The sequence below is a fragment of the Nerophis lumbriciformis genome, linkage group LG28, assembly GCF_033978685.3.
Source record: "Nerophis lumbriciformis linkage group LG28, RoL_Nlum_v2.1, whole genome shotgun sequence".
NCBI lineage: Eukaryota > Metazoa > Chordata > Actinopteri > Syngnathiformes > Syngnathidae > Nerophis > Nerophis lumbriciformis.
The window spans coordinates 26,298,268-26,312,031 of NC_084575.2; the positions used below are offsets into that span (position 1 = coordinate 26,298,268).

General features: G+C 35.4%; 1 protein-coding gene across 8 annotated transcripts in view; it reads left to right on the forward strand.

Annotated features, from left to right (window-relative positions):
* The first annotated feature begins 3,139 nt into the window (after positions 1-3,139).
* The window catches only part of chl1b (cell adhesion molecule L1-like b), a 389,182-nt gene continuing 378,557 nt past the window's right edge, over positions 3,140-13,764 (forward strand). For all 8 annotated transcript variants that reach the window (XM_061923977.1, XM_061923976.1, XM_061923971.1 and 5 more), the window contains exon 1: positions 3,140-3,468. The gene's annotated coding sequence lies outside the window, so the exon portion shown is untranslated. The remainder of the gene's footprint in view (positions 3,469-13,764) is intronic.

The window sequence follows — 13,764 nt, forward strand, 5'->3', positions numbered from 1 at the left end:
ATCTAGAAAAGTATCCAAATGTATTTTATTTTGGTACCGGTACCAAGATTTGATATAAAATAATGCCAATATTGGCATTTTTTGTGGACCCCTTTTATCTAGAAACGTATCTAAATATATTTGATGTTGGTACCAGGTACTGGTACCAAGATTTGAAATAAAACAAAGCCAATATTGACATTTTTTGTGGACCCCTTTTATCTAGAAAAGGATTGAACCCGTACTGGTACCAAGATTTGAAATAAAATAAAGAACAATATTGGCATTTTTTGTGGACCCCTTTAATCTAGAAAAGTATCCAAATGTATTTTATTTTGGTACCGGTACCAAGATTTGATATAAAATAATGCCAATATTGGCATTTTTTGTGGACCCCTTTTATCTAGAAAAGTATCTAAATATATTTGATGTTGGTACCAGTACCAAAATTTGAAATAGAATAAAGCCAATAAAGGCATTTTTTGTGGACCCCTTGTATCTAGAAAGGTATCTAAATATATTTGATGTTGGTACCTGGTACTGGTACCAAGATTTGAAATAAAACAAAGCCATTATTGGCATTTTTTGTGGAACCCTTTTATCTAGAAAAGTATCAAACCCGTACTGGTACCAAGTTTTGAAATTAAATAAATCCAATAATGGCATTTTTTGTGGACCCCTTTTATCTAGAAAAGTATCGAAATATATTTTATGTTGGTACCAGGTACCGGTACCAAGATTTGAAATAAAACAAAGCCAATATTGGCATTTTTTTTGGACCCCTTTTATCTAGAAAAGTATCCTAATATATTTTATTTTGGTACCGGTACCAAGATTTGAAATAAAATAATGCCAATATTGGCATTTTTTGTGGACCCCTTTTATCTAGAAAAGTATCAACATATGTTTTATGTTGGTACCAGTACCAAGATTTGAAATAAAATAAAGCCAATATTGGCATTTTTTGTGGACCCCTTTTATATAGAAAAGTATCGAAATATATTTTATGTTGGTACCAGGTACTGGTACCAAGATTTGAAATAAAACAAAGCCAATATTGAAATTTTTTGTGGACCCCTGTTATCTAGAAAAGTATCAAACCCGTACCGGTACCAAGATTTGAAATAAAATAAAGCCAATATTGGCATTTTTTGTGGACCCCTTTTATCTAGAAAAGTATCCAAATATATTTAATGTTGGTACCTGGTACCGGTACCAAGATTTGAAATAAAACAAAGCCAATATTGGCATTTTTTTTGGACCCCTTTTATCTAGAAAAGTATCCAAATATATTTTATTCTGGTACCGGTACCAAGATTTGAAATAAAATAATGCCAATATTGGCATTTTTTGTGGACCCCTTTTATCTAGAAAACTATCTAAATATATTTTATGTTGGTACCAGGTACCGGTACCAAGATTTTAAATAAAACAAAGCCAATATTGGCATTTTTTGTGGACCCCTGTTATGTAGAAAAATATTGAACCCGTACTGGTACCAAGATTTGAAATAAAATAAAGCCAATATTGGTATTTTTTGTGGACCCCTTTTATCTAGAAAAGTATCTAAATATATTTATTGTTGGTACCGGTATCAATGTTTGAAATAAAGTGAAGCCAATATTGACACTTTTTGTGGACCCCTTTTATCTAGAAAAGTATCTAAATATATTTAATGTTGTTACCTGGTACCGGTACCAAGATTTGAAATAAAACAAAGCCAATATTGGCATTTTTTGTGGACCCCTTTTATCTATAAAAGTATCGAACCCGTACTGATACCAATATTTGAAATAAAATAAAGCCAAATATTGGCATTTTTTGTGGATCCCTTTTATCTAGAAAAGTATCCAAATATATTTTATTCTGGTACCGGTACCAAGATTTGAAATAAAATAATGCCAATATTGGCATTTTTTGTGGAACCCTTTTATCTAGAAAACTATCTAAATATATTTTATGTTGGTACCAGGTACCGGTACCAAGATTTGAAATAAAACAAAGCCAATATTGGCATTTTTTGTGGACCCCTGTTATGTAGAAAAATATTGAACCCGTACTGGTACCAAGATTTGAAATAAAATAAAGCCAATATTGGTATTTTTTGTGGACCCCTTTTATCTAGAAAAGTATCTAAATATATTTATTGTTGGTACCGGTATCAATGTTTGAAATAAAGTGAAGCCAATATTGACACTTTTTGTGGACCCCTTTTATCTAGAAAAATATCTAACTAAATGTTATTTTTGTGGACCCCTTTTATCTAGTTATCAAGTTATTCAAGTTATTCAAGTTTATTCACAATACCATATAACAAATACAATAGTAGTAAAATATCATCATTTAAAGATGTTGGTACATGAAAGGGTCCCCCAAATCTATAAAAGTATCAAACCCGTACTGATACCAAGATTTGAAATAAAATAATGCCAATATTGGCATTTTTTGTGGACCCCTTTTATCTAGAAAACTATCTAAATATATTTCATGTTGGTACCAGGTACCGGTACCAAGATTTGAAATAAAACAAAGCCAATATTGGCATTTTTTGTGGACCCCTGTTATGTAGAAAAATATTGAACCCGCACTGGTACCAAGATTTGAAATAAAATAAAGCCAATATTGGCATTTTTTGTGGACCCCTTTTATCTAGAAAACTATCTAAATATATTTATTGTTGGTACCGGTATCAATGTTTGAAATAAAGTGAAGCCAATATTGACACTTTTTGTGGACCCCTTTTATCTAGAAAAATATCTAACTAAATGTTATTTTGGTGGACCCCTTTGTCCCGGTACCAACATATTGGTACCGGGACAACCCTACCCACCACCTACTTATCATGTGGGATCCACCCAGGAATGGGTCCACCTACATCCCTACTGTACTGTACACATAAAAATATCCTCCCCTTACACGAGACTGGCAGTCTTTGTAAATTGTTTCAAGCAGATATCATTGTGATTTAGTTCAGTACTATAAAACAATTCACTTCCATCCCCAAATGAACTGCATCCTGAATCCTGAATGTTCCCTCCCTGCACCTCCTCCCAATAAAACCTGTTCATTCCGGAGCTGCACGCAGAGTAACGTCGCCATCACTGGGGTGTTTTTATTTGGGCGGGGGGGGCGACTGCTTTAACCCGGTCACGACGTGGGGAAGTTGCGCACCGCTTTTTCTGCGTTGCCATGGGTTGTTTTTTTTCTAAAACCTATTGACTGCGACAGGGTCCCCGCTTTTATTTGAGTCTGCCTTTGTGAAGGCGGAGGAAGAAACCGCTGTTACTTTTTTTTTTTTTCCTTCTTCTTCCAGAGACTGGGGGAGCGTCACAAGCAGCATCCACAGGAGGAGGAGGAGGGAAGGCTGGTCCAGACTCAGACCCACTCACTGTGTGGAAGGCGCAACACGCTTCACATCCATCTGCTCTCCGTCGCCTTTGGGGATTTTTAGCCAACTTTGCAGAGAGCTGCCACGGACTGCACCAGAAGGTTAGTTGCAAGAACGGTTGTTTTGTGAACATGCATGGTCCTGAGTGACATTTTCTCACTGAGAAGTTAGTTGCTGCACTTTCTATGGCAGCTGCAGTTCTGCCTGCATTTGGTTTTGGTTTCTTTCAAGAGCAAAACCTTGAAATAAGTCATTCGAGAGATGTGCAATCATGTATTCCTATTTCATACACTTGTGAAAAAATAATGCTCAAAAAAATTGTTCAAAAAAAATTCGAACAAATTGCTGTGGATGGACGGTTAATGGATTTCTACTAGAGGTATAAAAAAAATTGAATTTCGAATGATTTTTAACGATTCTTAATACATTTGGGGGGGGGTTTGTCCTGTCCAGACACATTCAGGCAAATCATATTGTTGCTGTAGATGCCCTTATATGTTTTCTTTAAGTACTATCTGTATCTATTTTATAGGGTAATGTAGTTAATTATAGAACTGGCACCCAATGTTAAAAAAAAAAAAATTAATAAATTTAAAAAAAAGGATGCATTCCTTCCATTTTATACACTTGTGAAAATATATTGTTCAAAAAAACCTGATTAAAAAAAAATGTATAACAAATTGTTTTGAATGGAAGTATAATCAATATTTACTAGGGGTATAACAAAATTGGATTTTCGAATTATTTGGAAAAAACTTAATCAATTTTTTTTGTTTTTTTTGTTTTTTGCCCTGTCCACATTCAGGCAAATCCTTTTGTTGTATGCTTTATTTGTTTTGTTTTTTTAAGTAATATATGTATCGATTTTATAGGGTAATGTAGTTAATTATAGAACTGTTTTAATTTAAAAAAAAAAAAAAAAAAAAAAAAGGTTTGATGCGCAGTCATGTATTCTTTCCATTTTTTACACTTGTAAGACAAATATTGCTAAAAAAAAATAACTTGTTCAAAAAAATTAGGGTGATAAAACAATCGATTTTTGAATAATTTGTAACGTTTCTTATTCGATTAAAAAAAATTACTTTTTTTATTTGCCCTGTCCAGACACTTAGGCAATCATATTGTTGATGTAGATGATGGATGATGATGATAGATGATAGATGATGTAGATCTATTTTATGGGTTAATGTAGTTAATTGTGGAACTGGCACCCAATGTTAAAAATAAAATAAAAACAAATATAAAAAAATTAAGTAGTGATGCACAGTCATGTATTCTTTCCATTTTATACGCTTGTGAAAAAATATTGTTTAAAAAAAGTCGTTAAAAAAAAATTATAACAAATTGCTCTGAACAGAAGGATAATGGATAATTACTACAGAGATAAAACTTTTTTTTTGATTGATTTGTAACAATTCTTAATCGATTAAAAAAAAAAGCAAAACAATTTTAAATAATTTTTTTTAATTTGATTTGCCTTGTCCATACACTCAGGCAAATCATATTGTTGACGTATATGATATATGATGATGATAGATGATGGATGATGTAGATCTGTTTCATGGGTTAATGTAGTTAATTATAGAACTGGCACCCAATGTTAAAAAAAAAATAAAAAAATTAAAAAAAAGTATTTATGTGCAGTCGTGTATTCCTTCCATTTTATACATTTGTGAAAAAATATTTTAAAAAAAATTGTTCAAAAAAAATTCTAACAAATTCCTTTGAATGGAAGGATAATGGATATTTACTAGGGGTATAAAACACATCGATTTTCAAATGATTTGTAACGATTCTCAATCGATTAAAAAAATCAAAAACGTTTTTTTGGGGGGGGTTTTGGGGGGGAATTTGCCCTTTCCAGACACATTGTCCAAATCATATTGTTGATGTAGATGCCCATATATGCTTTATTTTTTTATATTTGTTATATATGCTTTATTAGAGACCGCAATATCCCTTTGGTACAGATGACCCTATTGTAATTGTAAGGTTTTATTATTATTATTCCGCCGCCTGTTTGAGCTGTAATTTGACCCCCTTAGCATGCTTCAAAACTCACCAAATTTGACACACACATCAGGACTGGCAAAATTTGCCATCTAATAAAAAAACAAAACTGAAAATTGCGCACTAGCGCCCCCTAGGAAGACAACACAGACAAAACTGCCTGTAACTTCCAGTACGAATGTTGTTGAGACATGAAACAAAAACCTTTATGTAGGTCCCACTTAGACCTAGATTTCATAAATCAATTTTCTTCAGCAAAAATCAACAGGAAGTTTGCAAATCCCCCTTCAAAACAAAAGTTTTGTAAAAACAGTCAACTTTGCCTCTTTCAGCTGTAATTTGGCCCCCTTAACATGCTTCAAAACTCACCAAACTGGACACATACATCAGGACTGGCGAGAATTGTGATCTAATAAAAAATCAAACGCCAAAGCTCAAAATTGCGCCCCCGAGGAATAAAACACAGACAAAACTGCTCCTAGGAAGAAAACACAGACAAAACTGCCTGTAACTTCCAGTAAGAATGTCTTAGAGACATGAAACAAAAACCTCTATGTAGGTCTCACTTAGACCTACATTTCATAAATTGACAAACCCCAGCGAAAATCAACAGGAAGTTTGCAATTCCCCCTTCAAAACAAAAGTTTTGTAAAAACCGGTCACCTTTTTTCAAACATTATCTCCTCTGAGCGTTTTTCTCGTGTCGGCTTCAAACTAGCACAGGAGAGAGATTGAACCTTTCTGATTAAAAGTTGACAAAAGAGTTTTAATTACTGCTCCGGTTGGGATTTTATGTGCCGTCAAAGTCGGTCCCGTCCATCGCTGCTTGCAGCTTTAATTTTTTTAAGTTACGTAAAAAAAATAAAAAAAATAAAATTATTTCCGAATTTTTTGCGATTATTAATTATAACGATTCTTAATCGATTAAAAAATAAAAATAAAACATTTTTTTTTTGGGGGGGGGGGGGGGGTGCCCTGTCCAGACACTCGGCCAAATCCTATTGTTGATGTAGATGCCCATATATGCTTTATTTGTATTATTGGGACACTTAGGACTAAAACTGGACAAAATTATTGGGACACTCAGGACTAACACTGGCCAAAAGTATTGGGACACTTAGGACTACCACTGGACAAAAGTATTGGGACACTTAGGACTACCACTGGACAAAAGTATTGGGACACTTAGGACTAACACTAGACAAAAGTATTGGGACACTTAGGACTACCACTGGACAAAAGTATTGGGACACTTAGGACTACCACTAGACACAATTATTGGGACACTTAGGACTACCACTGGACAAAAGTATTGGGACACTTAGTACTAACACTAGGCAAAAGTATTGGGACACTTAGGACTAACAATAGACAATGACAATGTGGAATGGAATTAATTCATTTTTGTCCTCAAAATACGACACACGATACCCTCTAATGACAACGTGAAATGGAATTAATTATTTTTTGTCCTCAAAATTCAACACACAATACCCTATAATGACAATGTGAAATGAAATCAATTAATTTCTGTCCTCTAAATTCTACACACAATACCTTGTTGAATGGGTAAAGGCAGGAAGCACCAGCCAAATATGCGGGCCCGACCAATTAATTTGTATTTGACTTTATTAAATGTTTTGATAGGATTTTGTTAAACAAAATCTGTTTTTTTTTAAAGTAATATTAACAAATATCAGAGCTATTTTTTATTTATTTTATGGAGTAATGCAGTTGATTATATAACTGGCATCCAATGTTGTTCAAAAAGTTTACATTTTGAATGAAGAATTGATTCTGTATGGAATCGTTACTCCCACAAATCAAAGCGAATCGTGTGGTGCCCAAAGATTCACACTCCTAAAACTTACGGAAATAAATATAATCAATCTTTTTTTTTTTTTTACCACACAGTAAAGATACTTCCAACATCAGCTTTTATTGAGCGGCGGGAATTAATATTGTGGAATATTGTCTTTCATGGGGTGAGTTTTAATGAACTAACACATTTTTAGCAGATTAGTTATAACAATGTGAAATTGTAAGTTCGCAAGTAAGAGCGCCACATGTTGTGCAGGAAACACGACGCTGCGAGTGTAAATGTGTGACTGATGAGAGAAGCGAGTGTGATTAAAAACACATTATGGAAGATTGGTGCAGCAGTTGTTACTCATATTGCTTTCTGTAATCGGTGGGTTGTCTGTGTGTGTGTGTGTGTGTGTGTGTGTATGTGTGGAACGGTTGATGAATTTATTCACCAGACGCATCTCACTTATGAATATTTACACCAAATGCAAATTCCTCACTTATGTGGAACTGGTGTGAGATCAGATTTTGACCGCTGTTGGTGTGGTTTGTCAACACTGCACTATTATGTTTCTCATCTTTTTGATCGTGTTTTTCACTTATCATTGCTCAGGACACGATACATGCGGGTCATAAGTGTCTGTATTTAGAGCTGCACCGGATTATAAGGCGCATAGTCAGGTCTATTTTCATACAAAACGGGTACCGTATTATAGGGCGCATTAAAGGTGTCATGTTATTGTTTGTGTTTATAAATGTAAAACACTTACTTGTGGTCTACATAACATGTAATGTTGGTTCTTTGGTCAAAATGTTGCATAGATAAAGTTTTACAGATCATCTTCAAGACGCTTTCTGACAGTCGCTTTAGGATGCCCTATAACAAAGTGAAAAAACGTCAGACCGGAACTCTCTAATAACTAAAGTTCCTTGGGTGAATAACGTAACCTCACTATACCTGTATGTTTTAGCGCTTAATGGCGAGTGTGTGTGTGTGTGGAACAGTTGATGAATTTATTCATCAGACGCATCTCACTTATGAATATTTACACCAAATGAAAATTCCTCACACATGTGGAACTGGTGTAAAATCAGATTTTGACCATTGTTGGTGTGGTTTGTCAACACTGCAGACGGCAATATTATGTTTCTTATCTTTTTGATCGTGTTTTTCACTTATCATTGCTCATGACACGATACATACGGGTCATAATTGTCTGTATTAAGAGCTGCACCGGATTATAAAGCGCATAGTCAGGTCTATTTTCATACAAAACGGGTACCGGATTATAGGGCGCATTAAAGGTGTCATGTTATTGTTTGTTTTTCTAAATGTAAAACACTTACTTGTGGTCTACATAACATGTAATGTTGGTTCTTTGGTCACAATGTTGCATAGATTATGTTTTACAGATCAACTTCAAGCCACTTTCTGACAGTCGCTTTAGGATGCCTCTAATAACTAAAGTTCCTTAGGTGAATAACGTAACCTCACTATACCTGTATGTTTTAGCGCTTTCATGGCGAGTGTGTGTGTGTGGAACAGTTGATGAATTTATTCACCAGACGCATCTCACTTATGAATATTTACACCAAATGCAAATTCCTCACACATGTGGAACTGGTGTAAGATCAGATTTTGACCGTTGTTGGTGTGGTTTGTCAACACTGCAGAGGCCTATATTATGTTTCTTATCTTTTTGATCGTGTTTTTCAGTTATCATTGCTCAGGACACGATACATACGGGTCATAATTGTCTGTATTAAGAGCTGCACCGGATTATAAAGTCATATAGTCAGGTCTATTTTCATACAAAATGGGTACCGTATTATAGGGCGCATTAAAGGTGTCATGTTTTTGTTTGTTTTTCTAAATGTAAAACACTTACTTGTGGTCTACATAACATGTAATGTTGGTTCTTTGGTCAAAATGTTGCATGGATAAAGTTTTACAGATCATCTTCAAGACGCTTTCTGACAGTCGCTTTAGGATGCCTCTAATAACTAAAGTTCCTTGGGTGAATAACGTAACCTCACTATACCTGTATGTTTTAGCGCTTTCATGGCGAGTGTGTGTGTGTGGAACAGTTGATGAATTTATTCACCAGACGCATCTCACTGATGAATATTTACACCAAACGCAAATTCCTCACACATGTGGAACTGGTGTAAGATCAGATTTTGACCGTTGTTGGTGTGGTATGTCAACACTGCAGATGCCAATATTGTGTTTCTCATCTTTTTGATCGTGTTTTTCACTTATCATTGCTCAGGACACGATATATGCGGGTCATAAGTGTCTGTATTTAGAGCTGCACCGGATTATAAAGCGCATAGTCAGGTCTATTTTCATACAAAACGGGTACCGGATTATAGGGCGCATTAAAGGTGTCATGTTATTGTTTGTTTTTCTAAATGTAAAACACTTACTTGTGGTCTACATAACATGTAATGTTGGTTCTTTGGTCACAATGTTGCATAGATTATGTTTTACAGATCAACTTCAAGCCACTTTCTGACAGTCGCTTTAGGATGCCTTATAACAAAGTGAAAAAACGTCAGACCGGAACTCTCTAATAACTAAAGGTCCTTGGGTGAATAACGTAACCTCACAATACCTGTATGTTTTAGCGCTTAATGGCGAGTGTGTGTGTGTGGAACAGTTGATGAATTTATTCACCAGACGCATCTCACTTATGAATATTTACACCAAATGCAAATTCCTCACACGTGGAACTGGTGTAAGATCAGATTTTGACCGTTGTTGGTGTGGTTTGTCAACACTGCAGACGGCAATATTATGTTTCTTATCTTTTTGATCGTGTTTTTCAGTTATCATTGCTCAGGACACGATACATGCGGGTCATAAGTGTCTGTATTTAGAGCTGCACCGGATTATAAGGCGCATAGTCAGGTCTATTTTCATACAAAACTGGTACCGGATTATAGGGCGCATTAAAGGTGTCATGTTATTGTTTGTGTTTCTATATGTAAAACACTTACTTGTGGTCGACATAACATGTAATGTTGGTTCTTTGGTCAAAATGTTTCATGGATTAAGTTTTACAGATCATCTTCAAGCTGCTTTCTGACAGTCGCTTTAGGATGCCCTATAACAAAGTGAAAAAACGTCAGACCGGAACTCTCTAATAACTAAAGGTCCTTGGGTGAATAACGTAACCTCACTATACCTGTATGTTTTAGCGCTTTCATGGCGAGTGTGTGTGTGTGGAACAGTGGATGAATTTATTCACCAGACGCATCTCACTTATGAATATTTACACCATGCAAATTCCTCACACATGTGGAACTGGTGTAAGATCAGATTTTGACCGCTGTTGGTGTGGTTTGTCAACACTGCAGACGCCTATATTATGTTTCTCATCTTTTTGATCGTGTTTTTCACTTATCATTGCTCAGGACACGATACATGCGGGTCATAAGTGTCTGTATTTAGAGCTGCACCGGATTATAAGGCGCATAGTCAGGTCTATTTTCATACAAAACAGGTACCGTATTATAGGGCGCATTAAAGGTGTCATGTTATTGTTTGTGTTTATAAATGTAAAACACTTACTTGTGGTCTACATAACATGTAATGTTGGTTCTTTGGTCAAAATGTTGCATGGATAAAGTTTTACAGATCATCTTCAAGCCGCTTTCTGACAGTCGCTTTAGGATGCCTCTAATAACTAAAGTTCCTTGGGTGAATAACGTAACCTCACTATACCTGTATGTTTTAGCGCTTTCATGGCGAGTGTGTGTGTGTGGAACAGTTGATGAATTTATTCACCAGACGCATCTCACTTATGAATATTTACACCAAATGCAAATTCCTCACACATGTGGAACTGGTGTAAGATCAGATTTTGACCATTGTTGGTGTGGTTTGTCAACACTGCAGACGGCAATATTATGTTTCTTATCTTTTTGATCGTGTTTTTCACTTATCATTGCTCAGGACACGATACATGCGGGTCATAAGTGTCTGTATTTAGATCTGCACCGGTTTATAAGGCGCATAGTCAGGTCTATTTTCATACAAAACTGGTACCGGATTATATGGCGCATTAAAGGTGTCATGTTATTGTTTGTGTTTCTAAATGTAAAACACTTACTTGGGGTCTACATAACATGTAATGTTGGTTCTTTGGTCAAAATGTTGCATGGATAAAGTTTTACAGATCATCTTCAAGCCGCTTTCTGACAGTCGCTTTAGGATGCCCTATAACAAAGTGAAAAAACGTCTAATAACTAAAGTTCCTTGGGTGAATAACGTAACCTCACTATACCTGTATGTTTTAGCGCTTTCATGGCGAGTGTGTGTGTGTGGAACAGTTGATGAATTTATTCACCAGACGCATCTCACTTATGAATATTTACACCAAATGCAAATTCCTCACACATGTGGAACTGGTGTAAGATCAGATTTTGACCGTTGTTGGTGTGGTTTGTCAACACTGCAGACGGCAATATTATGTTTCTCATCTTTTTGATCGTGTTTTTCAGTTATCATTGCTCAGGACACGATACATGCGGGTCATAAGTGTCTGTATTTAGAGCTGTAATGATTCATCAATTATTGTATTTTCCGGACCATAGGGCGCACCGGATTATAAGGCGCACTGCCGATGAGCGGATTTAGTCAGGTCAGTTTTCATACAAAACGGGTACCGGATTAAAGGGCGCATTAAAGGAGTCATGTTATTATTTGTTTTTCTAAAGGGAAAACACTTCCTTGTGGTCTACATAACATGTAAAATAAGGGTGATATTTGCTTATTTTCTGTCTGATAAGATAATTCTTCTCACTAAGCAGATGTTATATTAGTGTTTTACTTGTTTTAAGGGTTTTGGTCCTAAATTATCTCGAAAATATATTACAGCTTGTTGCTGAGATTGTATGACCTATATTGAGTAAAACATGCTTGAAACTAGAATATCAACTGTTGCAAAGCTGTGTCATCAACACTCACAAGTATAAAACTACTTTTTTAAAGTACCGTATTTTTCAGACTATTAGTCGCAGTTTTTTTCATAGTTTGGCCGGGGGTGCGACTTATACTCAGGAGCGACTTATGTGTGAAATTATTAACACATTACCGTAAAATATCAAATAATATTATTTAGCCCATTCATTTAGCGATTAGGAGTGACAGATTGTTTGGTAAACGTATAGCATGTTCTATATGTTATAGTTATTTGAATGACTCTTACCATAATATGTTAACATACCAGTTGGTTATTTATGCCTCATATAACGTACACTTATTCAGCCTGTTGTTCACTATTCTTTATTTATTTTAAATTACCTTTCAAATGTCTATTCTTGGTGTTGGGTTTTATCAAATAAATGTCCCCAAAAAATGTGACTTATACTCCAGTGCGACTTACATATGTTTTTTTCCTTCTTTATTATGCATTTTCAGCCGGTGCAACTTATACTCCGGAGAGACTTATACTCCGAAAAATATGGTAATAATTTCTTCAAGCATGAAAAAAAAAATCATGATGCCGAGTGCATATCAATATGTCAGGATAATAGCACTACCATTTACTTATTTAGGAATATTTTTCAACATATTTTTTCTACCAAGAAAAGTGCACTTGTTATTAGTGAGAATATACTTATTTTAAGGTATTTTGGGGTTCATTGAGGTTAGCTAATTAGGGACCGCAATGTCCCTTTGGGACAGAGGACCCAATTGTATTTTGTGCATTTTATTATTATTATTATTCCGCCGCATCTTTGAGCTGTAATTTGACCCCCTTTACATGCTTCAAAACTCACCATATTTGACACACACATCAGGACTGGCGAAAATTGCGATCTTATAACGATAGGAATGTCGTAGAGACATGAAACAAAAACCTCTATGTAGGTCTGACTTAGACCTAGATTTCATATATTGACATCCTTCAGCAAAAATTAACAGGAAGTTGGCAATTCCCCCTTCAAAACAAAAGTTTACTAAAACAGTCACTTTTGCCTCTTTGAGCTGTAATTTGACCCCCTTAACATGCTTCAAAACTCACCAAACTGGACACACACATCAGTACTGGCACAAATTGCGATCTAATAAAAAACCCAAACCCAAAGCTCAAAATTGCGCTCTAGCGCCCCCTAGGAAGAAAACACAGACACAACTGCTCCTAGGAAGAAAACACAGACAAAACTGCCTGTAACTTCCAGTAGGAATGTCTTAGAGACATGAAACAAAAACCTTTATGTAGGTCTCACTTAGACCTACATTTCACGTGTTGACAACCCCCAGCAAAAAGCAACAGGAAGTTTGCAATTCCCCCTTCAAAACAAAAGTTTTGTAAAAACCGGTCACCTTTTTTCAAACATTATCTCCTCTGAGCGCGTTTGCCATGTCGGCATCAAACTCGCATATGAGAGAGATTGAACCCTTCTGATTAAAATTTGACCAAAGAGTTTTAATTACTGCTACGGTTTAGATTTTATGTGCCGTCAAATTCGGTCCCGTCCATCACTGCTTGCAGCTTTAATTTTACTTGTTTTGGAAAGTCTTGACAAGCCGAAATTTCTTGTTCTATTGGCAGATAATTTTGCTTAGT